Source organism: Corapipo altera, unplaced genomic scaffold (assembly GCF_003945725.1).
Source record: "Corapipo altera isolate COAL_440 unplaced genomic scaffold, ASM394572v1 190, whole genome shotgun sequence".
NCBI classification, from domain to species: domain Eukaryota; kingdom Metazoa; phylum Chordata; class Aves; order Passeriformes; family Pipridae; genus Corapipo; species Corapipo altera.
The window spans coordinates 1-24,404 of NW_020885006.1; the positions used below are offsets into that span (position 1 = coordinate 1).

General features: G+C 48.0%; 1 long non-coding RNA gene across 1 annotated transcript in view; it reads right to left on the minus strand.

The window, feature by feature from the left end:
- Positions 1 to 1,094: 1,094 nt before the first annotated feature.
- Positions 1,095 to 24,404, minus strand: part of LOC113958793 — a 46,120-nt gene continuing 22,810 nt past the window's right edge. The window contains exons 3-6 of the long non-coding RNA XR_003531626.1: positions 22,887 to 23,122; positions 6,654 to 6,798; positions 1,741 to 2,184; positions 1,095 to 1,245 (exon numbers count right to left, since the gene is read on the minus strand). This is a non-coding gene — a long non-coding RNA (uncharacterized LOC113958793). The remainder of the gene's footprint in view (positions 1,246 to 1,740; positions 2,185 to 6,653; positions 6,799 to 22,886; positions 23,123 to 24,404) is intronic.

The following is a 24,404-nucleotide window of genomic DNA, read 5'->3' on the forward strand; positions in this document are numbered from 1 at the left end:
ATGGAGGCAAAGGGAACCTTGGCAGTTCCGTGGATGCCTGGGCCAAGGAATTGTGATTTTGTAATGTTCCAATGTGAAAATGTTTCTCTTCATGTGGAGAAAGCAATAAGTGATGGGAGGGGGAATTCTGGGGCCAAAATGTTACTGAGGGGCTGGGAGATGCAAAATTTCCACCTAAACCTGTACCCTGTGTTTCTCTGTGGATACAAGAGCCAAGACCAACATCTCCCAATGATCTCTGATCTCCTCATGTGGTGAAGCTTTAGGAGGGAACTCTTGAATGAACTTAAAGCTCAGGGCACCTCTGTGGGCAGACACAGCCCCAGGGTAAATTTTGAGCAACCAAACCCTCCCCTTTGGCTGCAGCAGCCCTGGGGAGCAGGGAAATCTTTGGGATCCTGTTTTGACTTGGAACAAAGAGCTGGAACCCAAAATTTTCCATATTTTTCTTCTCTGAGGTCCCACTAAGTCCTGCTGCTGAGATGTCCCTCAGATAAGAAGTTGCTCCTGTTGTGGGGCCAAACCATGAGATAAAGCACCAAGGTCACACCTCTGAACCTGCCCCCCTGGGGTGTCCTTTCTTGATTCCAAAAATCCACTCCAAAGGAGCAGTGAATGGTTGAATGGGTAATTTTTGAAGACTTTCCATTAAGTAAAAAAATATTATTGAATTCCAGTTTAAAATGAAGTGCTCGGGACCTGCTTAACTGCCCCTGTATTTAACATCAGAGAAGAGCAGAAGGATAAAATGGGTTGGGTTGGAGGGATCTTAAAGCCCATCTTGTTCCAGGGACACTTTCTACTAGCCCAGGTTGCTTCAACCTGGCCTTGGAGACACTTCCAGGGATCCAGGGGCAGCCACAGCTTCTCTGGGAATTCTATTCCAGGGCCTTCCCACCCTCAGAGTAAAGAACATTCTTTCTACTGTGAGATTTAAATTCCTGCTCCAAGTTAAGCCAATTCTTCCTATTTTCCTAAAGAAGAATATGTGGTGTCACCTCCACCAAGACATAATATTTGTCCAAAAACTCCTGTACTACTCCACAGCATCCAAATACAACTGAATTCCTCCTTTTTCACCACTTACCAACTACAGGCCTCTCCAAAACTCTCCCTCAAGCAGGTCCAGGCTCCACCTTGCTGGAACTCCCCTGTGTTGCTGTTCCAAATTCTTCTGCGTGGCTGAAATGGGAACTGTGAGGTGAGCTGAAGCCAATTAAAATCCATTGATCTGCAATTAAGCTCCTGCAGATGGAAATGATAAAAAATTTAAATGAAAATTGATTTTATGTGGTGTTTTGGTTTTTTTTTGTGATTTTGGTTTTGGTTTTTTTTTACTTTGTCACAGAAAAAGCAGTTAAAAAAAGAAGATAAAAAAGAAGGGGGTTTTTTTTCTTAGATGGTTTTATGGTTTTTATAAAACAAACCAATAAAAAACCCTGGAATATCTCGGTGTTCAGGACAGCTGGAAAAAGCTGCAGCACGACAGAAGTTTTTCAAATCCAGCACTTTCCTTCCTCAAAATCTTTTTGTAAGTTCCCTGACAATTTACAGGAGTGTAACTGTGGAAAGTGATCAAGATCTGCTTAACTTTCCTTGGCCTACCAGACTCTTTAGTTCCTCCCGGATAAGAACACACTGTTATGGGAAAAATATAGGGAAAATATGGGAAAAATATGAGAAAAATACAGGAAAAATATGGGAAATGGAGCAAAGGGCTGAAGTGTTAACAAAGCAAACCTGATACTTGAAGGTGATGGCAGGAGACTGGTGCTGGTTCCATCACAGTTGACTTTGCTCTTGTCCAATTTCCCAAACTGCACTGCTTGCCATTTTTTAGGTGGGTTTTGGCAGGAAGCCACCCAAAATTGCCAAATCAGTGAGAGCTGAAGCTGTGATCAGCCCTGGGGGAACCATCTGCTGGGAACTTCGAGGCCACCAAGCTCTGTCATCACTCGGAGGAGTCTTTCTTTCCACATCCGAGCTGCACTTGAGGTCCTTCCTTCAATCTACTTCTTAAAAAAAATCACTTCAGCAGCAGCTTGAGGCAGCTGGGGCTGGTTCTGAGCACACAGATGAGCCAAGTCCTGGGCCCTCCACGTTTTGTTTGATGTCCAGTTCCTGAATCCCTGACAGCAGGATCTAACTGAGCAGCTGTTCTTCCACCAGATGCACCAGGGCAGGCTGCAACACAATTACTGAGGAATATGAAAGCTGGCAGTTAGCACAGAGACATCATTAAACTCCTCACTTGCCACGATGAAAGGCATCCCGGGGTTTGTACCAGACTGAGAGGCTTTCATGGAACAGCTGTTTGAGATTATGAGCTAAAAACTGCTGGAGGAACAGGCAGCTTGGAAAAATGGGAACAAGGAATGATCCAGGTACCTGACAGGAGGGGGGAGCTGGGGGGGATCAGGCTCTGCTCCCAGGGAACAAGGGACAGGAGGAGATCCATCCCAGATCCAGAGGGGCTCCATGGATGGCTCAGATGGCTCTTTCCCTAAATGCTAAAATAGCTGCAACAGTAATAATGGAATATTCCCATTGGGATTATTCAGAATATCCCTCCCAAAGCCCTGAAATGGCTTCACTGGTGTGTCCTGCAACATCCCCCAAGTGGACACAAAGCTGCTGCTTAAGGTAGGAATCCCATCTTGGAGAATATTCCCCAAAAACACCGAGCTGTGTACAGGGGTTTGTGGATCCATCATCATCCATGGCATGGGGGATGATACGAGGAGCTGGGATCTAAAAGAGAACCAGTTAATTGGGTAATTGTACAGAACAGGGACAGGAGGAGAGGGAACAGCCTCCAGCTGTGCCAGGGGAGGCTCAGGTTGGACACCAGGAGGAATTTAATCATGGAAAGGGCTGTCAGGCCTTGGCAGGGGCTGCCCAGGGAGGTTTGGAGTGCCCAGCCCTGGAGGTGTCCCAGGAAGGCCTGGCCGTGGCACTCAGTGCTCTGGGCTGGGGGACAAGGTGGGCATCGGGCACAGGGGGGATCCATGGGCTGGGAGGGCTTTTCCAGCCTCAGGGATTCCACAATTCATCCATATCTTTATACTTCCATTATTTTGTCTTTAATGTGCACCTTGGGGATGAATCAGTGCAAGAAGACACCATCTCATGAGGAATTCCTGAACACCAAGAGGTGCTTGACATCTCCTGGGACTTCATTTCTTCACTCTTCATCTTCCCAGTGTTCCTGGAATGGGAGTTTCTGTGGAACAAAATACAGCAAGCAAAATTAAAATTTTAAAGGGCATATCAATATTTTTTGCATAAAGCAATTTTAAAACTCGGGTGCGTTTTGGTTTGTGGTTGGGGAGATTTTTGGGAATGCTGCCTGTCTCTAAATGGGGCTCTGAGCAACCTGGGCTGGTGGAAGGTGTCCCTGCCCATGGCAGGGGGTGGAACACAATCAGCTTTAAGGTCCCTTCCAACCCAAACCATCCTGGGATTCTGGGATAAATGGCAAACCTGCCACCCCAAACACAAGTCCCCACCTCACCTCCTGCCCCATCCCTTTCCCCAGAGGTCTCTACAGAGCCCCCCTGGCAGTGGGAGCTGGGAGTTCTGTTCCCTGCTCTGGGAAAGGCCTCCTGCCTCACGTTTTATCCTTAAAAACCAGGAGAGAGTTACAGATCAAAGGAAAGCAAACTCAGCTTTGTCTAATCTTGATGCTTTTCTAACTGGCTCAGCTCATGCCAAGCCCCTGAGGGCTCCTGTTTGCCGTGGGAATTAAAGGGCTAAACACAGCTTGGAGGAGCTGGGCTTAATCTCTCTGTTTGTTCTTATCAGCATCACTTTCCCCTGAAGTTGTTTTTGCTGTGAGTTCTACAGGGTGAGTATCCTTGTGGGGTGATGTGGGGGCTGCTGAGGCGGCTCAGAGCAGATGGGCCTCAGGGGGGATTCACCTCCTGCCCAGGGATGTGTCCAAGGTACCTGGAAGGACATATCCAAGGTCCATGGAAGGACCTATCCAAGCAGGTCAAGGGAGGGGATTCTCCCCCTCAATCTGCTCAGGTGAGTTTCCCCTGCAGAGCTTCTCCAGCCCTGGGAACAATAACATGAGGACGTGGAGCTGCTGGAGAGAGTCCAGAGGAGGCCCCGGAGATACTCCGAGGGTGGAGCCCCTCTGGAGCCAGGCTGGGAGAGCTGAGGGGGTTCCCCTGGAGAAGAGAAGGCTCCAGGGAGACCTGAGAGCCCCTTCCTGGTCCTAAAGGGGCTCCAGGAGAGCTGGAGAGGGACTGCGGACAAGGGATGGAGGGACAGGACACAGGGAATGGCTTCCCACTGCCAGAGGGCAGGGAGAGATGGGATATTGGGAAGGAATTCCTGGCTGGGAGGGTGGTGGGGCCCTGGTCCAGGTTGCCCAGAGAAGCTGTGGCTGCCCCTGGATCCCTGGAAGTGTCCAAGGCCAGGTTGGACGGGGCTTGGAGCAACCTGGGCTAGTGGAAGGTGTCCCTGCCCATGGCAGGGGGTGGCACTGGATCATCTTTAAGGTCCCTTCCAACCCGAACCATTCCAGGATTCCATAATTTTTTCAGGATCTGCCACCACCAGTGACCTCCTCAAACACATGGGAATGGGGAACTCAGAGAGGTCCTTGCAGCCTCCAAGGGTGAAGCAACTTCCTGAAGAGGACACTGCTCAGGGTGCCCAAAACTCCTGCTGTGCTGCTCTGAGTCCCTGTGGGGAGCACGAGAGGGGAAAGTGGGGAAACAATTCCAGGACATGAACCTCTGGGATCATTTGTGACCTGCAGAAAATCCCTGGGGAAACAATTCCAGGATATGAACCTGTGGGAATATTTGGGATCTGCACAAAACCCTCGGGGAAACAATTCCAGGACATGAACCTGGGGGATCATTTGTGACCTGCACAAAATCCCTAGGGAAACAATTCCAGGACATGAACCTCTGGGATCATGTGGGATCTGCACAAAATCCCTGGGGAAAACAATTTCAGGACATGAACCTGGGAGATCATTTGGGATCTGCACAAAATCCCTGGGGAAACAATTCCAGGACATGAACCTGGGGGATCATTTGGGATCTGCACAAAATCCCTGGGGAAACCATTCCAGGACATGAACTTGTGGGATCATTTGTGACCTGCACAAAATGCCAGGAGACCCCAGGGCTCTCTTTGCCAGCTCTCTTCAGAGAGGTTGGCACTTCCCTCACTCTCCACCTCCTGATGGACATTCCTCACTGCAGGAATTGCCTCTGCAGCAATTCTCTCCCAGCAGTTCCCTGGTCCTGCTGCAGGGACACTCCTGGCTGGAATAAATGGAGCAATGAGTGCACTTGCTACCTGAACAACCAGCTCAATTTATGTCCTAATTGCAGGAGATCCACCCCAGAAAGGTGCCCATCTCCCACCTGCATCCCAGGGAGCTCTGGGAGATGCTGGCAGGGAGACAGGACCATTTCTGTCCCCTTACATTAATGGTCAGGCAAGGAAAAACACACCTCACAATTATTTGTGACACGAGACAAAGTGTCCCTGCTGTGCCCAGCACAGGGGTATTTATGGGAAAGAAGGTTATCCCTGCACTGAAATGCTTTCAAACCCAACAGATAAGACAGAACTGGAGAGGAAAGAGGAATTATTACACCCATTTTTCCCCTGGAGAGTTGAGGGCTAAACAGACTAAATAACAAGGCAGGCACTTGGCAACAAAGCCCAAATCCTGCTGTCACTTAGAGGCCCCAAACAGGCCCCTCCTCTGAAACCAGGGGCTGTTCACAGGCTGGGAATTGCTGTTGATTCCAAGCACATGTTTTTTTTTCCCCTGACATTTCTTTCCCTGAGCCATTTGAAAGCAGCCCCAGAAAGTGCCCAGTCAGCACTTGGCTAATGAAGGTCACTCCTTTTGCTGACTCCTGTTCTAGGGGTCCCTGGGCACCGTTTCAGCTCCAGGCAGTTCAGTGAGCAGACATGAGTCCCTTTCTCTTTTCTCCCTTTCCCAGTGCTTCATAGTCCAGAGCCCCTGATTAATTCAGCACTCTCTGCACAGCTCTCAGGCTCCATGATTAGCCTCAGAATGTATTTTGAGCTGATCTGTGCTGAACTGCTGTGGTCTTCCATAAATTCTTTTATTGCTATGAGAGGCAGCCACCCATTTAATCAGGACTGTCTCCATTAATTCCATGTCTCACAATGCCCCAGTGCTTTTTGGTTTTTTTTTCTCAGGATAAAAAGATGCAACTTGCACTGCAGAATTCTAATAATCATATTATTTTTTGCTTTTCCTGCCCTGACCTTTGTGTAGATCCTGTTTCACCGGGGGAGGTGAGACATGATATGGTTTGTCTGACACATCTCAGCCCAGCTTCTGTGGGGGGCAAAGAGGTGTCAGTGAGTCCAGAGAACTGAGTGATCAACCTATTAAGCATCAAGGGGAGGCTCAGGTGGGACAGGAGGAGGAATTTCTGCCTGGAAAGGGTGGTGAGGCCTTGGCAGGGGCTGCCCAGGGAGGTTTGGAGTGCCCAGCCCTGGAGGTGTCCCAGGAAGGCCTGGCCGTGGCACTCAGTGCTCTGGGCTGGGGACAAGGTGGGCATCGGGTACAGGGGGGATCCATGGGCTGGGAGGGCTTTTCCAGCTTCAGGGATTCCACAATTCATCTATATCTTTATACTCACATCATTTTGTCTTTAATGTGCACCTTGGGGACGGATCGGTGCTGGCAGGGCTTTTCCAACCTCAATGATTCTGCAAGCAGGGAAAAAACACAGGTTTGCTGATCCATCAGCAGGTGAAGATGCTCCTCCATGGCAGGGTGGACACCTAAAACAGGCAGGAGAAGAAACTAAGGAAGAAGAGAGCAGGTAAATGTGTCCAAGAAAGCCCCAAAACAACAAGGAGACGAGAGGGAGGCAAATCACCTTAACCTACAAACCTGCCAGAGCTCCAGGAGGGTTTGGACAACGCTCCCAGGGACAGGGTGGGATTGTTGGGGTGTCCTGGGCAGAGCCTGGAGTTGGATTTGATTCTGTGAGTCCCTTCCAGTTCAGGGAATCCTATGAATCCACTGCTGCTGGAGCTCCCTGCCCTGTGGAGGAGCCTGGCTGTGGTGGGGCTCAGTTCCAGCCCAGCTCCCAGCAAACTCCTGGCTGTGCTTCCAGCTCAGCACAATGCCCTGATCCAGGCCCAGAGCTCAGGAATCACTCCTGTTTCCCAGCTGGAAGGAAAGCAGAGGGTATAAAGGAGGTGCAGACTCTGAGGGCAAGGAACCTACAGTGCTGCAAACACTGCAGGAACAGCTCAGGGCAGAGCTGCTGCCTCAGCTCAACCCCACTCAGCCAGGCTGGGCAGCAGTGCCAGTTCTGGCACAGTTGTTTTCCACAACTTTGGCAGCCCAAAGGAACCACAAAAGACGTGGAAATTCTGGCTTTGGGCAGTTTCAGTCACTTTAGGGATCCTGAAATGCTTGAGGAGGTGTAAAGGGATCCCTGGGGAGCAGCAGGGCAGGGAGCCAAAACCAACCTGACAGGAACTCTGGGCACAGTTTGGGAATTTGCTTCCCTGCTTTCAAAGGGCTTTGCCTTCTGGGCAGTACCAGAGCCACAGAATCCTGGAATCCTGGAATGGTTTGGGTTGGAAAAGAGTTTAAAGCCCATCCAGTGCCACCCCTGCCATGGGCAGGGACACCTTCCACTAGCCCAGGTTGCTCCAACCCGGCCTTGGACACTTCCAGGGATCCAGGGGCAGCCACAGCTTCTCTGGGAATTCCATCCCAGCCCCTCCTCACCCTCCCAGTGAAGAATTCCTTCCCAATATCCCAACCAAACCTACTCTCTTCCAGTTTGAAGCCATTTAAACCCACCTTTCATCCCTGGTGCAGGTGTAGGAAGGCACTGCCACCCACATACCATCAAACTCTGGTGCTCCAATTCATTTGGAAAATAGCACATTAAATGTACTAAGAAAAAAAAAAAGCTTTTTTTTTTTTTTTTCCAGTGCTGCACAAGCCCAGATTTACAGCTGGAAATTCTCTGGACCAAAATAGAGAACACAACAGGCCCATTTTAGCCAGGCAGGCTCAGTGATTCTGTCCTTTGCTGTCTCTACACATAGAACTGGAAGATGATTAATAGCTCAGTAAAAAAGACAGATCCCTCATTCCCAGGGTAACCACTTGTACTTCAGTTACACAAAGCAGACAGAAAACAAAAATACTTCAGCTCCTGCTCCCTCCCAGCCCAATCTCCCTGAAATGTTCCTGAATCAGCCAAGAGAGAATCGCTTCAGCCACAGCCTGTTTGTGGAAAAAATCCAATTTCTTCCCAGATTTTTTGTTGCCAAAAATCCTCTCGTGCCTCCTTTGCCCGTTTCCAGATTTGACACCACATTGAATATTTGTAGTAAAAAGGTATTTTTTCAAACAAACCTTAAGCAATGGTCCCACATTGACCGGTGCTAACGTGACACCACCGGTGAAATCCCTGGTTTTCCTTATAAATATCTGCCTGGGAGTGAAATGTTGCATTTTCCCAGCTGTTGCTCTGCTCTTGCTTCAGTAAGACAAGCTTTAGAAAACAAGGTGACACATTTACAGGCCTCAGAGGCATCTGATGAATTCACACTCCCCTGGTTCCCAGAGGAGCTGAACTGCAGACAGTTCTAAACTCAGCATAGCCTCAAACCTGGAGACACTCAGCCAGTCTGCTGAATATATATATATATAAAAATATATAAAAAAATATACATATTCCTTTGTTTTAAAGAGGAATGAGACAGTTTTCAGATCTACGCATGTATATTCATATATAAAATCAACTGCTTTTAAAGAAATGGTTGGAATGAATTATAATTAATAATAATTATGGTGGAAATACTGGGAATTAATTGCTACAACTGATTAAATGCCATGATCAAACCAGAGATTAATGACTTTTTTTTTCCCCCCTGAACATAATTAAGATTGTTTAAATCCACAGAATTGCAGCAGGAACTCAATTGCAAATTATTTATTCCAATTGACTGGAATTCGGGAGGGGAACCAACCAATCTGCTGCAGGTGTGGATTTGGGATGGATAAGGGGAGGATTGGGATGAGGGCAGTGCTCAGGGGCTCCTTTAATGAACTGTGAGCAAACAGGGATAACGTGAAGGTTGGGAATGGCAGGAGGAAAATGGGAATGCCAGGAGGAAAATATTCCCAGACATGTGCAGTGACAAAGTCCCCTCTTGTTTTCTGCTCCACTTTCAGCCACAGTGGAATCCCCCCCTCCTCTCACCCCACCCGCTCCCAAACTCCTGGGAGAGGGAATAATTCACCCTTCTACACACAGGGACACCCAAAAAGGGGTTTCCAGGCCATCCCAGACCTGGGAATTACCAAAGGTGAGATCCTGGTGGGGTGACTTGGAATTACTTGTGGATGTATTTGTGCCGACTTCAGGCTGAGGCAGCAGAAATATTTAAATTTTACACTTTTAAAATGTTTAAATATTTAAATTTTGAGGTGTTTTAGGTTCAGAGAAGACCCTCAGATCTCCCTACAGCAGAATAGTCCTGGAGATATACAGACCAAGCCAAAGGGGAGAAATGAGGGAAACTCAAAGGACCTGCCCACCCTAAAGACAAGAAACAAGGAAAACCCAAAGGATCTCCCCAACATAAATGAGAGAAGTGAGGGAAACCCAAGGGATTTGCCCAACCTAAAGGCAAGAAACAAGGAAAATCCAAAGGATCTGCCCAACCCAAAGAGAGAAATGAGGGAAACCCAAAGGATCTGCCCTGATCTATTTTAAAGGAGAATAAGAGAAATGGATGAAGTCCAGATCTTATGGCAACTGTAAATTGGATTCAAAACCTTAAAATTCCTTGATTTCTGCTGTGGAAATAGGGCAGATAAAAGACAGCCTCTGATTTTCAGGCTCTTTCCCTCTTTTCCCAGGTCCCTGAGGCCCTCTCTGCCTTTCTCTAAAGCTTTTTCTTGTTGTTTGGGTTATTCCCCCCCCCCCCCCCCCCATTATTGTTTCTCCAAAAGCTATGCTTTATTTATAGAGACTAAAACAAACAAAAAAAAAATCAGAATCCAAGTGGGAACAAACATTGGAAGGGTGGGAGGGTGAAACTCACTCACTCCTACAGATAACAACTGTGGTTACTCCAAAGGCTTCACCTTCACCCAGACTCTGGGGAAGGGCTGGAATGCTGGACAATGAGTAAAAATCCAGAGTTATGTCTGCATTGTGAAAATCCCGTGGAATTTGTCTTCCCATCAAAAAGGGGAGGGATAAAATCTGAAAGGATCTAATAGAGCTGTACAAAAGGACAGTGTTGGGCCATTAAAATACAAATTACTGCTAAATCCCAGGGAAAAAGGGATAAAGGCAGGTATCCTGGAACTAGTTCTAATCAGCAATATCTCATTAAAACTCCTGTGTAAGGTTTCAATGGGCATTAGGAACGATTTTAATTTAGTCTGGTGCTCATGAGCTTTCATCGGGGTTTCCTTGTGCATAGGAAGATCTCCTGGATGTGCTACATTCACTCAGTACAGAGAAAACAAGGCTGTTAAATAATTCTGATTACTCAGATTAGCTCAGGCTAATGGGGCTTTTGTATCCTTCCATCTAAATAGGATCAGTGCAGGGAGGGGGAGCAGGGACACACCTGACGCCTGGTTAAAGTGGGGCTCAGACAGGAATTCCTGGGATGACAGGCCCTGATCCCAGGATCAGGACACTCCAAGGATGGGGGGGAGATGGGAGCAGCCCCAATAAGGGTGTTTTGAAGTGGAAGCGCCAGAAATCTTTAAAAAAAATCTCATTTTCTCCTCTCGTCAGCATTAATTTTACACACCTTCATCTTTCCTGAGCTGCACTCATGTTCGGAACAAAACTCCTGCTGTGTTTTAGCATTTCAATCTATTAAGCCAAGGCTCAAAGCTGTTGGCACGTTTATGTTCCCATGAGTTAGGCTGGAGTTGGCACTTCAGGAAGAGAAGGGACCCGCAGGAGCTGAGCTGGGAGCACTAAACTCACCCCAAAACCAGGCCCGGGGTGCCCCAAACACAGCAACCAAAAATAGGCTTTGCCTTTGATCTCTTTGAGCCTTCATTTCACGGGCAAAAGAGAGAGAAAAATGTTTGTTTTTTCCCCTCAGAGTTGGTTCCAAAAACACATCCCTGGGTCACTTCCCAGGGCTTGAGCCCTTCCACCCCCAGGAAATTGGGACTTGTTTTCCATCTCCAGCCAGGTCTGAATTCTGCCCAGCAGGTGAACACTGAATGCCCTGGGCTGTGCAAACAGCAGAAATTAAACCAGAACATGGAGTTTGGACCTTTCAAGAAGGGGCAGGAACTCAGGAAGACGAGGGTGTCAGGAGGTCACCCAGGGAGAAAACGAGAAGGGCCAAAGCCCAGGAAGAATTTCGTCTGGTTACTGCCACGAAAGACTTAAAAAGGTTTATATAAATACATCAGCAGCAAAAGGAGGGAGAGTCTCCATGGGGGGAAACATAAAGGATGAGGAAAAGGTTGAGGGACTCAATGGCTTGTCTTCTACTCAGGACAAGAAGGACATGGAGGAGATGGGAAGGGAATGGAGCTGGGAAGGGGCTGGAGCAGCAGGAGCAGCTGAGGGAGCTGGGGGGGCTCAGCCTGGAGCAAAGGAGGCTCAGGGGGGACCTTCTGGCTCTGCAACCCCCTGACAGGAGGGGGGAGCCGGGGGGGGGTCAGGCTCTGCTCCCAGGGAACAAGGGACAGGAGGAGAGGGAACGGCCTCCAGTTGTGCCAGGGGAGGCTCAGGTGGGACAGGAGGAGGAATTTCTCCCTGGAAAGGGTGGTGAGGCCTTGGCAGGGGCTGCCTAGGGAGGTTTGGAGTGCCCAGCCCTGGAGGGATTTCAAAGCCCTGTGGATGTGGCACTTGGGGACGGGGGTCAGTGGTGGCCTTGGCAGTGCTGGGGATGGTTGGACTTGAACTTAAAGGTCTCCTCTAACCCCAGTGATTCTGTGCTGGGTGAGCTCTGCTACCTCTGTTCCCTCACAGGTCCCTCAGTGGAGGCAAAAGGGACAATGTCCCTAAACACTGTCCCTCAGGAGGAACAGATAAAACCCCCTAATCTGCCCCTTGTTTCCTGGGGGACTGTCCCTGTGACCTCCAACAGCAGCTTTGAAACCAGCTCTGGGTGTTCTGCAACCAGAGACTCCCTGGAACCTCCTCTGGCCTTTGCCAAAACGACAATTCCTTGATTTTCCATCGCTGACAAGGAGCTTGATCCACTTATCCTGCTCTGAGCCCGAGTCCCTGCCCAGCCACTGCTCCCTTTCCATGAGGAACAGAACTCCCGGGCTCCAGCAGGGAGAGTTCCAGCTGCTCCTCCACAAAAACCCTGGCACGGGAAGCGCTGGGAGCTCCCGGTCCTATCGATTTTCCCCAGTGCCTTGAAACAACAATTAACCTTTTTAACTGGGCATCTCCCTCCCAGATGCATCTTTTCAAAGTTTGCTTTGAAAAATTAACAGATCGATGGGATTTTAACATCTATTGACCCATTTAAAATGTCAGGGCTGTGGGAGGAAGGAGCACTAAGGAGATGCAAATCTTGTTGTGGACACTGGACTCCCAACCCTCGGCTTTAGGCCCTGCCTTTTTTTAAGATTTATCCCCTTTAATTCCATTTAGTGAACACAGCAGCTGAAATAAGCACTTATAACACCCTGGAAAACGTCCTGGTTTTTATTCAGGGAAGTGTCTGCTTCTGAAAAGTGCATTTCCAGAGACAAAAATCTGTCTCACGCAGCATTTCTGCTTTAAACAGGGCTCAGCACTTTGCTTTCATTCAGAGGGATGAGTGCAGCTACTCAGGCTGAGCTCCACAAGCCCCTCACAAACTCCAGGATTCAACCCTTACTGAGATCTGCATCTTGAACCAGCTGTTTTATTCCCTAAGGATTTGTTGACAGCGTTCCAGAGATTTTTTGCACCTTTTCTTTAATGTCCAACAGACACTGTACAGAGAGAGGATAAAACACCACTCGCCCCAAAATCTCTGTGGCGTCTGAGCACAACAGAAAGAAAGGGACCAACCCAGGAAATTCAGGCCTGTTTTAACTGTTTGGGTTTTTTTTTCCCTCCTTAACATCTACAGGAATCTCCTTTGCTGAGGCTGCCAAAGAGCTGCTAATTAACTCCTAATTGCTGATTAACAAGGGGCAACACAGTGGTTGGGTTTGTAACCACCTGGACAGAATGGCACAACCAAAACACCCGGATTACTGAGGACAGAAGCACCCACCCGTGCAGATTTGATGCTTTTCAGACTCAAAATCAGTGTTCCCTTCAGTGGCAGTTTGTTTAATTGGAAGTACAGACTGAAATTCTCAATAAAATCCAGAGCTCTCAGAGTCTCAGGACTATTCAACAGCGTTTCTTCCTGGTTAAAGTTGGCAAAGCCAAGACAAAAAGGAAAGTAAAGTCCCCAAACTGCTTGCTCTCTGTTGTAAGGAACAACATCCACATCAGTGGTGATGAAACCATCACTTTGTGGATCTGGAGCCTTCAAAGTGAAATTAAAAAAATGAATAATCAGGAGCCGCTCAAACTCCCAATAAGCTGGTCCACAAATTCAGGAAAAACAACTTCCAAGAGAATTTAGTGGTGTGAAGAGCCTCAGTCCTGCTCTCTATTCAGGAAAAACAACTTCCAAGAGGATTTAGGGATGTGAAGAGCCTCAGTCCTGCTCTCCTGCTCCGTGGGACTCCACATCTTTTCCCCTGGAAAGATTTCCTCTGCTCTCTGCACGTTCCATCTTTCCCTGCCCTGCTCTGTCCCCCTCCCCAGGGGACACGAGGGACAGCCCTGCCTGCTGGCCTGGGGAGCCCTGCTGAGAGGGAATCACAGAATTCCAGAATGCTTTGGGTTGGCAGGACCTTAAATCCCATCTCATTCTCCCCCTGCCACGGGCAGGGACACCTTCCTCGGCACGAGCTCCCAAAGAAACCACTGCCTGCCTTAAAAATGAAAAACTTTGGCTTCAGGATGGGGATAAAAAGTCTTGTGTGCATCTTAATAACATACTAAAGTGACTTATAATTAGCTCCCACTAAGCACTGCTGAAGGAAGAATATTAAAGACTGAATTTTAAATGAATTAAGGTGATGGGAACGATCTGCATTTCCTTGTCCTATAGATTACTTTGCTGACTACTTTTTTTTTTTCTTTTCCTGGAGGGCCTTTTAATTATGCACAGAAATCTCATCAACCACAGAGGAAGAAGGTCAGAACAATTAGTCTAAAACAAACACTTCAGCATAATGCACCATAATGATTATTTTTGCAACAATCAGTTAGGAAGCTCCAGGAACGTTTGATGCATTTTAAACTTGATCATTATCAGATTTTTCTGAATAATCATCACAACAATTCAGCAAATCACCAAGTTGAGCTTTGAAATCACTGCTGCTGGGGCATTAAATGTGCTCCACGCTGCACTCACTGAAGGAACAAGCCCCACTTGGAAAGGAAACACAGAAAGGGAATTTGTGCTGAAGGATGGATTTAGTTGTTCATGCTGCCACTCTCCAAACTTTATGAGCCGCCTCAAAACATTCTTATTTCCCTGGGTTTGTTCATTTTAGGGCTGTTCACATAAACCTGGAGTGGCAAGTTCTCCTCATGGAATCGTGGAATGGTTTGGGTTGGGAGGGATCTTAAAAACCATCTTATTCCAAACACTGCCACGGGCAGGGACACCTTCCACCAGCCCAGATCGCTCCAAGCCCCATCCAACCTGGCCTTGGACACTTCCAGAGATCCAGGGGCAGCCACAGCTCCTCTGGACCAGCTGATGTGTGTAGGGATAAATTATGTGCATGGATAAAAGCAACCAGAAAGGGAATGAATGCCCCTGTTTCCGGGAGAGCCACCCCAGCAGCAGCGTCTGTGAAAGCAAACCCTGCACTCACTGGGAGGGGAATTTTATAGAGCAGCTCACCAGGATAACACCTGGATCATGTTATTTCCTTCTATTCTTGGTATGTTTTCTGTCTCCAGCTCTGTCCTGGTTTCATTCTCTCACTTGTTCTGTTTGAAGCACAGACAGGAGCTGCTGCAAGGCGAGCAGAGGACCCCCCACCCCCCACCCTGAGCGTTCAATCCAGGCTTGGGCCACATCATCCTCAGCCAGCAGAACGAGTACATTTGTTTTGCAGTCCTTTCCAGCTCTGTAGTCAAGGATACAACGATATCCTCCGTGCCAGAAGATGGATCTGTTCAGAAGAACTGCTCCCCACTGGCATTTACTCCATCAAACCTGACACGGAGGCAGCGTCTGTCCAATAACTTCTTACTTAAAGTAAAGGCATTATTTATAAAATCCAGCTGGGCAACAAAAGCCATAAATCTTCCTGAAAGGCAGCTAGAGTGGCAGTGAATGCTGCTTGTTTTTTGGCTGAGGGGTGTCAGGAGGGAGGGCTCTGCAGTGGTCAGGCACTGGGATGTTCTCTCGGGATTGAGGTGACACGGGCAACAAGGAGGAGGCAAAATTCCAGGATCTCCATGGATTAGCAAAAAGAGCTGGCACAGGGAGGACATAGGGCTGCTGGAGGGAGAACAGAGGAGGCATCAAGATGAGCAGAGGGATGGAGCAGCTCTGCTGGGAGGAAAGGGGAGAGAACTGGGATTGTTCAGCCTGGAGGAGAGAAGGATCCAGGGAGAGCTGAGAGCCCCTTGCAGGGACTAAAGGGGCTCCAGGAGAGCTGGAGAGGGACTGGGGACAAGGCATGGAGGGACAGGTCAAGGGGGAATGGCTTCAAAGTGGTTTACATGGGATATTGGGAAGGAATTGCTGGCTGGGAGGGTGGGAAGGAGCTGGGAAGAAATTCCTGGAGAAGCTGTGGCTGCCCCTGGATCCCTGGGAGTGTCCAAGGCCAGGTTGGAGCAACCTGGGACAGTGGGAGGTGTCCCTGCCCGTGGAAAAAAGTCGGGATAAGCTGAGCTTTAAGGTCCCTTCCATCCCATTCCATGATTCCATGAAATGTGGTGTTGAAGTTCCCAGCAGAGCTGGGAAGGTTTTCCCCAACCTCCAAGCAGCACCTCCCTCACACAGGTTTCCTGTCCAAGCCCAACCAGCCTTGTCCCACCAATTCCAGCCCAGAAGCAGGTGTATCTTCCCAAATTTCTCTCCTGCTGAATGAACAACCACCCTCATCCCTGAGCGTTGCCCAGTACCAGGTAGTAAACATGTAGTAGTTACACAGAGCAGAGCTACAACTCTTCCCTCACTCCCTGACCCCTGTGTGAAGGTGAGAACACTCCCTGCTCACTCCCCGCTCTTTTTACAAGCACAGACTAGCAGCCAAGAAGAGGTTTTGTGGCAAATATATTCCACAGACAACATTTAACCCTCTTGCTCCCATGGGTGACACCACAGTCAAGATTTTTCCACAAAAAACACGTTTTTTTGAGGCAGGGTTTCTCCACACCAGCAATAATTAATTGAGATACTTTCATTCTTAAGCAGCTCAAAAAAGCACTGGCAGCAGAATTTATCCCAGATTTATCTTGCTAAGCAGAGCTGATTGTGCTTTCAACAGACTTATCAAAGCAGATTCAAGGAATCTCTATTATATTTGGAGCAGAGTGGCAGAAAGTGTCTCACAGAAAGTCTACCTGGAAAACTAATTAAATAGGCTCAGACAGGAGCACTTTCATGTGGGCTGGGAATTAATTGAAAGGCAAAATGCAAAAGGTAATGATGAATATTAATGTGCTGACTGGGTGGCAATATCTAATGGGGGGGATTTTTATCTGCTGTGGGCAGGGGGATGTTACAGAGGGACATTAAACCCCACGTGATTTCAGTCAGGGAAAAATCAGCTTTATACCCACACAGGCTTGGGAGGAAACACCTTCAGCAGAACTGGGAACTGGTGAAGTGAGCAGGGGCTCAGGGACACCATTCCTTCACATTTTCTTTCAGTGGATCCACTTGATTATCCATCTTATAAATTATCAGTATATATATAAATACCTGCTGTTCAGGACAGAAGCTACAGACAACTGTTTTCCCAAAGAAAAACACAAGACTGTGAAACCATTTATGTTTCTCTCCAGTGGGTTTTTCCCACTCAACTCCTCATTATCACATAACTGAGTTTCCATTGAATAAATTCCAGGACACTTAAAAGTTATGGGATAAGGAGCAGTTCAATTTTACTATTTTGCATAAAAAGCTCAGAGGTTATTGCACACTTGAGCGTAGAAACCAGCAGCAACAACTGCAAGAGGCTTGAAATCTCATTTTGGGAGATGTGGGAACTCCACCTGCCCTGGAGGAGGAGGGGATTGCTGAGGTGGGTCACGGGTAAGGAGAGTCTCAGGTAACAGTTCATTTCCTCCCCAGAAAATGGCATTAAACTGTAATTTTAGGCTCGGTTTTAGGGCAGCACAGGAGCCCCAGGGTTGGGCTCAGCAGCCATCGTCATGGTGCTGTGGTGGGCACCTTCTCTGGGGGGATGTTTGGGCTGGGCACACAAAGGAGCAAAACCTTCTCCACCTACAAACTGCCTGGGATTAACTGAGCTGGGCTTAAACTACTTTAATAAAACAGCTGCATGAGGGTTGATCTAAAGGTCCCTACTCAGGTGAGCTCAGGCTGAAAGGCTGTTTCTCTTACTTCAAACATTGGTGGAATTATTAAACTATTGTCAAATTTGTTCTGCCCTAAGAGGAGCAAATTATGGGATGGCACAAGAAACACCATGGTCAGAAATCACGGAACAATTTGGGTTGGAAGGGCCTTTAAAGATCATTCAGCGTCACCCCCTTCCATGGGCAGGGACACCTTCCACCGGCCCAGGTTGCTCCAACCTGGCCTTGGACACTTCCAGGGATCCAGGGGCAACCACAGCTTCTCTGGGAATTTCTTCCCAGCCCCTCCTCACCCTCCCAGCCAGGAATTCCTTCCCAATATCTCACCTAAACCTACTTTCCCAGCTTAAAGCATTCCCGTTGTTCCACCACTCCAGGAAGGAGCCAGCCCAGACAGTCGTGTTCATGCTGGAATTGCTCCAGTGAATTGGGAAAGCACTTTAGGTAATAATTAAAGATCAGATCCATCTCTCTGGCAGAAGATGAGGGAAATAAAACGGGGCCAGAAGACTCATCAGTTCTCCAAAAACTGCTGAGACTTTCCTTTGAGTCGGGAACTGTAAAGGGAAAACACTCAGGACTTGAGAAACTTGTAATCAAAATTTTGCATCTTTGGGTTCTGCTGGTACTGCTGTGGCTGAAAAATAGGGTTTTATTGCAGTGGGGTGAATCTCACTCAGTGATCCCTTTATTCATGGTGAAAAACCTAAGCTGGCTCTCAAACACAGCAGGTCAGGCAGTTGGTGGAAGCTCAGAAATAATTTTCTAGAGCTGCCTAAAACCAAGGATGTTATTTCTTAGTAAAAAAAAAAGAAAATGCAAAATAAAAAAAAGATTTGAGAATTACCACTTGGCTTTCCTGAGCCCAAAGACAACCCAGGTCTCCTAGAGAAGGCCCTCAGCTGAGAGGAGGAAATGCAGCAGCACATTCCCTGAATCTGCTGGGAAAAACCCCCTCAAGGTGGGTTTGGAGGAGTCAGAGCCTCTGGAGGCTGCCGAGTGCTTTGTGCTGGATCCTGCTGCTGGAAAGCTGGAATTCTGCACAACCCCACATGCTCCTGACCCTCCTGAGGGTGCTTTGGTGCTCCTCTGGCCTTTAACAGCCTTAAAAACCTTGTCTCCTGTGGACCTCTTGTGGACCTTGTCTCCTGGTGCTCAGAGAAAGCTGGGAGCACCACGCTGAGCTGTTGGAAGGAAAGGGAATCACCGGTTGAAATCCATTCCCTCCCGACTTCTAAACGTGGAAATCCCTCCTCACACATTCCTGTCAAAGATCTGGCTCCTGAGCTGGCACAGTAAACCTCCCCTGGATGCTCTTGCAAGAAGCAGACTTTGTTCTTGCTCTGCTCAAAGGGTTTCCCCCCCTCCTCATCCTGCTGGGCAAAAAGAGCATTTTTCGCTCTCACCCCGGCAAAGGAATCGTCCAGTTTGTTCTTCCACGGGAAGGAAAAGGAGAAGGAATATTGGACTGAAAAGGGAAGTTGTTCAGCACCTCAAGGTCCCAACTCAGAGCATCCAAACCACTGTCTCTGCCCAGGGACTGATCTGGGACCAAAGGGAGAGAGGCCCAGGGGAAGAGGGGCTGTTTGAGCCTCACCCAGCAGGGAGGTGGCAGAGCCACGAGGAGGTAAAACACTGATTGACTGGGGGGTTGTGAGCCTTGAAGTCACTGAATCCCAGGATCCCTGAGGTTGGAAAAGTCCTCCCAGCCCATGGATCCCCCCTGTACCCGATGCCCACCTTGTCCCCCAGCCCAGAGCACTGAGTGCCACAGCCAGGCCTTCCTGGGACACCTCCAGGGCTGGGCACTCCAAACCTCCCTGGGCAGCCCCTGCCACGGCCTCACCACCCTTTCCAGGGACAAATTCCTCCTGATGTCCCACCTGAGCCTCCCCTGGCACAGCCTGAAGGGATGGAACAGCACCTTGACCTCAGAACAGGAGATGAGAGGGGAAAAATTGGGAACTTAATTTTCTTTTCCTATTTTATAACAGGGCAATATTACACCTGCAGCTGATCACGAGATTCTGTTGTAACCAAATGCATTTTGAGTGTAAATACACCTGAAACTGGATGTTTACATCTCTGCCACGGGCTCTGGAAGGTCCAAAGGGCTGAGCTTGGCAGGTGCCCACATCTAATTTCCCATTTGCTGGGAGGCAAAAGCCTTCCTGGAGCATGTTCCCAACTGTCTGCTGCTTGATCCACTCCTAATTGACCCAGGGAAAATCATCAAACAAATCTCCACTTATCTCAGGCTGGAAGCTCAGAGTGTGCAGGTAAACGAAGATGGAAAACAAGTCAAGGGAAACCCAAATTAACATCACTCTTCTAGGAAGGTTGGGCATGAATATGGATGATGCATTAGGGGAGTGACTGATGGATGACCCAGAACTCATCAGAGTAATGGCTTTCCTTGAGTAATGGAAGATCCTCTTTCAAAATGAAACATGAGAGTCACTTAAATACCTTTCAGACACACCCCCCAAAAAAAACCCCTTGGCTCTTTCATTTAAGCACTGTTTTCTTTAGAATTTCTGTAGAATTTCTGTAGAATTTCTGTAGAATTTCTGTAGAATTTCTGTAGAATTTCTGTAGAATTCCAAAAGGAAAAGTTAACCTTCCTGGTTTCAATGTGGTGACCCTTTAATCAAAATAAATACTTCAAATTTCTGTCCCTGTGAATCCCTTGGCTTTGCTGTCCTGGCTTTGTCAGTGGTCAGCAGGTATTTCCTCAAGGTGGAGGAAGGATCCTGCTCCACCTGAACATGGAGAGTTTGGAGATAAGGCAGGTTCCACTCCTGAGGGCAGAGGTGGAAAATAGGCTCAGCCAAAGGAGCTGGGATATTGGAAAACCCAGTTAATGCTCTGGGGGACACTGCTCTGCTCACTCAGATGTTCTGGGAGCTTGTGGGCTCACAAAGGATGAAGGAATAACAGGATCGAGCCCTGCAGCCAGCTCAGGGTCCCAAAATAATACAGAAGTGGAGCTGCTGGAGAGAGTCCAGAGGAGGCCACAGAGATGCTCCAAAGGCTGGAGCCCCTCTGCTCTGGAGCCAGGCTGGGAGAGCTGGGGGGGTTCCCCTGGAGAAGAGAAGGCTCCAGGGAGAGCTGAGAGCCCCTTGCAGGGCCTAAAGGGGCTCCAGGAGAGCTGGAGAGGGACTGGGGACAAGGGATGGAGGGACAGGACACAGGGAATGGCTTCCCAGTGCCAGAGGGCAGGGATAGATGGGAGATTGGGAAGGAATTGCTGGCTGGGAGGGTGGGGAGGCCCTGGCACAGGTTGCCCAGAGAAGCTGTGGCTGCCCCTGGATCCCTGGGAGTGTCCAAGGCCAGGTTGGAGCCACCTGGGCTGGTGGAAGGTGTCCCTGCCCATGGCAGGGGGTGGCACTGGATGGGCTTTGAGGTCCCTTCCAACCCAAACCGTCCTGGGATCCCATGATTATCCCTGCTGAAGTGTCTCCTGCCTTTCCCATGCTCCTTTCCCGAGCTTCTCCTGAACCCTTTGGTCTAAACTCTTCCAATCAGGCTGGAAGGTACAAAAAAGGCTCCGTGTTGTTGTCACTCCCCGTGAAGTAAAATTGCCTTTGTGAAGGGAACTTTGCCAAGGAATTCACCAAAAAGGGAGGGAAATGGCATTTGAGGTCACTTTTTCTGCTCAGGTTTCCAAAGCAGGCCTGGAAAACCAACCCCATCAGGGTTTATGTTTCATTGTATTGCATTTGCTGTTTGATGGTCTGGTAACACTTTAATAGTCTTCGATGAGCATTTAATTTAGATTTAATAGGGCAGCTTCTCTGTTGTAATTAAATATCAATTGATTGTTCAAAGAGCACTTGCTAGATTTAATATCTAAGAGATAAACCTGGTTGGCTGTGTAATTAACTCCAAACACAACAATAAAAGCGCAATTAAATTTCTAGAACACAGAAACTTGTAAAAAAGTTTATCAACCCGGTGGACATGAGGGGAATTAAAGGAAAATGATGTTAAAATTGGGCTCTAGCAGTGATCCTGAGAGCTAATTAATTAGTTTGGTTAACTATTGATGATTTTGACCTTTGATGTAGAGACTCCTTTGAGGTGGAAATCAAACAATGAAAGTGGTTGTTCCCACTGGGATTGGGATCAAGGGAGAGTTTTCTTCAAATAGGTATAGGAATGTCAGGCATCTAATGGAATTTTAATGCTTTTTTCCTGCATTAACAGTTAGTGTTTATCCTATCTGCACTTAAATATTCAGCCTTTTCAATATTTAACTTCGCCATACTTTAGAAACAGGTAATTAATTCCCACTCTGCTTTTCTTTTATTTGCCTTTGCCGTTTTTCCTGCAGATTTTTTTTTTTCCACAGGGTGAGTTAAAGGTGGAGCACCCAAAAAAATCAGCCCCTGCCAAGGCCTGACCACCCTTTCCATGAAAAAATTCCTCCTGAAAACGTCCTATAACTGCTCAGTGCACACAAAGGCAGAGCTTTTTTGTCCTAAATCGCTTTTTAGGATCAACTGTGCCACGTGAATCCGGATTGAAACCAGGCACTTCCCTGGCACTACTTACAGTTAGATTGGATTTTTAGGCTGTGCTTGGATATCTCATTTCTCCCCCAAATTAGCCCCGACCTCCTGGAACTCCCGGGGTCCAATTTCCCACTATGCAAATCACACAAAAACCAGCAAAAGCTTAAAGGCTTTGCAGCCGAGCAGCAGAGCGATCCAGCCCTCCGGAGAATTAATGGAAAAACCTCCCGTTGACTTTTCAGGCATTAAGAGCAGACCCCGGGCTGACTTTCTAATCTGCAAAGGGGAAAATAATTGAGATTTCCAGCAAATTGGCTCGGTGGTGTTTGAACACTCTCCACGTTCCTGCTGGGAAACGCTCCGCGTGGGTTTTATCCCAAAGATAAAACTGCTTCCATAAAAAATACTCAGTTAAAATGCTTCTTGGAGAAGGTCCCATCCCTGAAAGATGCATTTGCTGAGGATATTTCAGCCCAGATTTTCTCATTTGCCATCACCCCGTTGCCACCAGAGTGGTAATTGCTCATATCATCCCTTTCTAAGCAGGCAGGAACTTTTCCTCCTCTTCCCTTTCCTCCTGCCAAAATCCTTCCCACTCCTTCTTTAGGAGCTGCTTTTCTTCCCCCTCAACCTTTTATTCCAGCAAGGAAATAATTAAAGACCAAACATTTCCAGCACTGGCACGACAGGAAGGATATAAAGCAACAATTGAGCATCCAGAGGGTAAAAGAATTCAGGTTTTTGTGTGACTCACCCAGAGCTCCTTTTTCCCAGGAACCAACCACGGTCATCCCTCTCTTCCTGCAATTCCAGCTCTGCTGTGGGGAAGCTTTAATGGCTGGAGCTGTGTCAGGGGAGGGTCAGGCTGGAAATCAGGGAAAGGCTCTTCCCCCAGATGGTGGTTGGGTTGGACTGGATGGTCCTTTTGGGTCCCTCCCAACTCAGGATATTCCATGATTCCATGAAAAGCAAGGGGCTGGCCCTTTCCTCCTGCAGAAAGGAAGGACACAGGAATTTGTTAAAATGTAATAACTGGGTGCTCAACCTGAAATTTTAGTGAGAGAAGGAGATGAAAACCCTAAATTTCAGAATTCCAGGAGAAATGCAACTGCTCTGCCTTCACAGTGGATTTGTGCTAATTCAGGAAATTAGTTCTGCAGCAGCTTTTGCTTATTTTATTTATCACAACTGGCATCCTAATTAGCACTAATTGCCACTTATTGGCATCCCTGCCCACGGCAGGGGGTTGGAACAAGATGGTCTTTAAGGTCCCTTCCAACCCAAACCAGTCTGAGATTTACAAGAAGGAAAAACCAGGAGAACTTTTCCTGACCAGACTCCAGGAAAACCCTCTCCCTCCCCACCGCCCAAAAAATATCATTCCCTGCCAAAATAGGTTATTTACTCCTTTGCCCACATCCTTTTCTTCACTCCAACGTGTCTCCACTGCAGCATCACCCCAAACCTGTCGTGTTCTCCCTTTCCAAAGGGATGTTCCAAAATGCACGTTCGCTCCCACAGAAAATCAGAGCTGTGCAAATCAACATCATGGAATCACGGAATCATAGAATCATAGAATCATGGAATCACAGAATCAGCTGGGTTGGAAGGGACCTCTGAGATCATCCAGTCCAACCCTTGATCCAACCCCGCCGTGGTTCCCAGCCCATGGCACTGATGCCACATCCAGTCTGTCCTTAAACACCTCCAGGGATGGAGAATCCACCCCTTCCCTGGGCAGCCCATTCCAAGGGCAGAGCACCCTCTCTGTAAAATCCTCTTCCTGGATTCCCGGTGCTTCCTGAACACCTGAGTGCTCCTTTCTCTTTCCCAGTGTCACCAGCTGGTTAACTCTGCTGTCTAAACCCATTTGGCACGGCACAGGAAGAACTCCTGATGTTCAAATTAATTTGTTATTCATGAAATAATCATCCCCAACATCTTTTAGAACTCTGGGAGACTGAGCATGGTCATCCAGCTGTTCCCATGTCCTTCCCCAGCCCATGTCAGCTGCTGGGAATTCCTAGGGAATATTATCTAAATGTGATTAAATCATCAGAAGCTGATGAAAACTCACAGGAAATATTAATTAAAGGTTATTAAAGTGTAATAATGACCATACTGGGTCAGACCAAAGGTCCATCCAGAGGGGTTGGCATGACAGGTACGTGTTTCATGGGCTTATTGGGCTGGATCCTCATCCGTGGTTTTATTTCCCCCTCTTTCTTCTCATTCTCTCTCCCTTCCCACACAGAGCCATTTATAGAGGGAG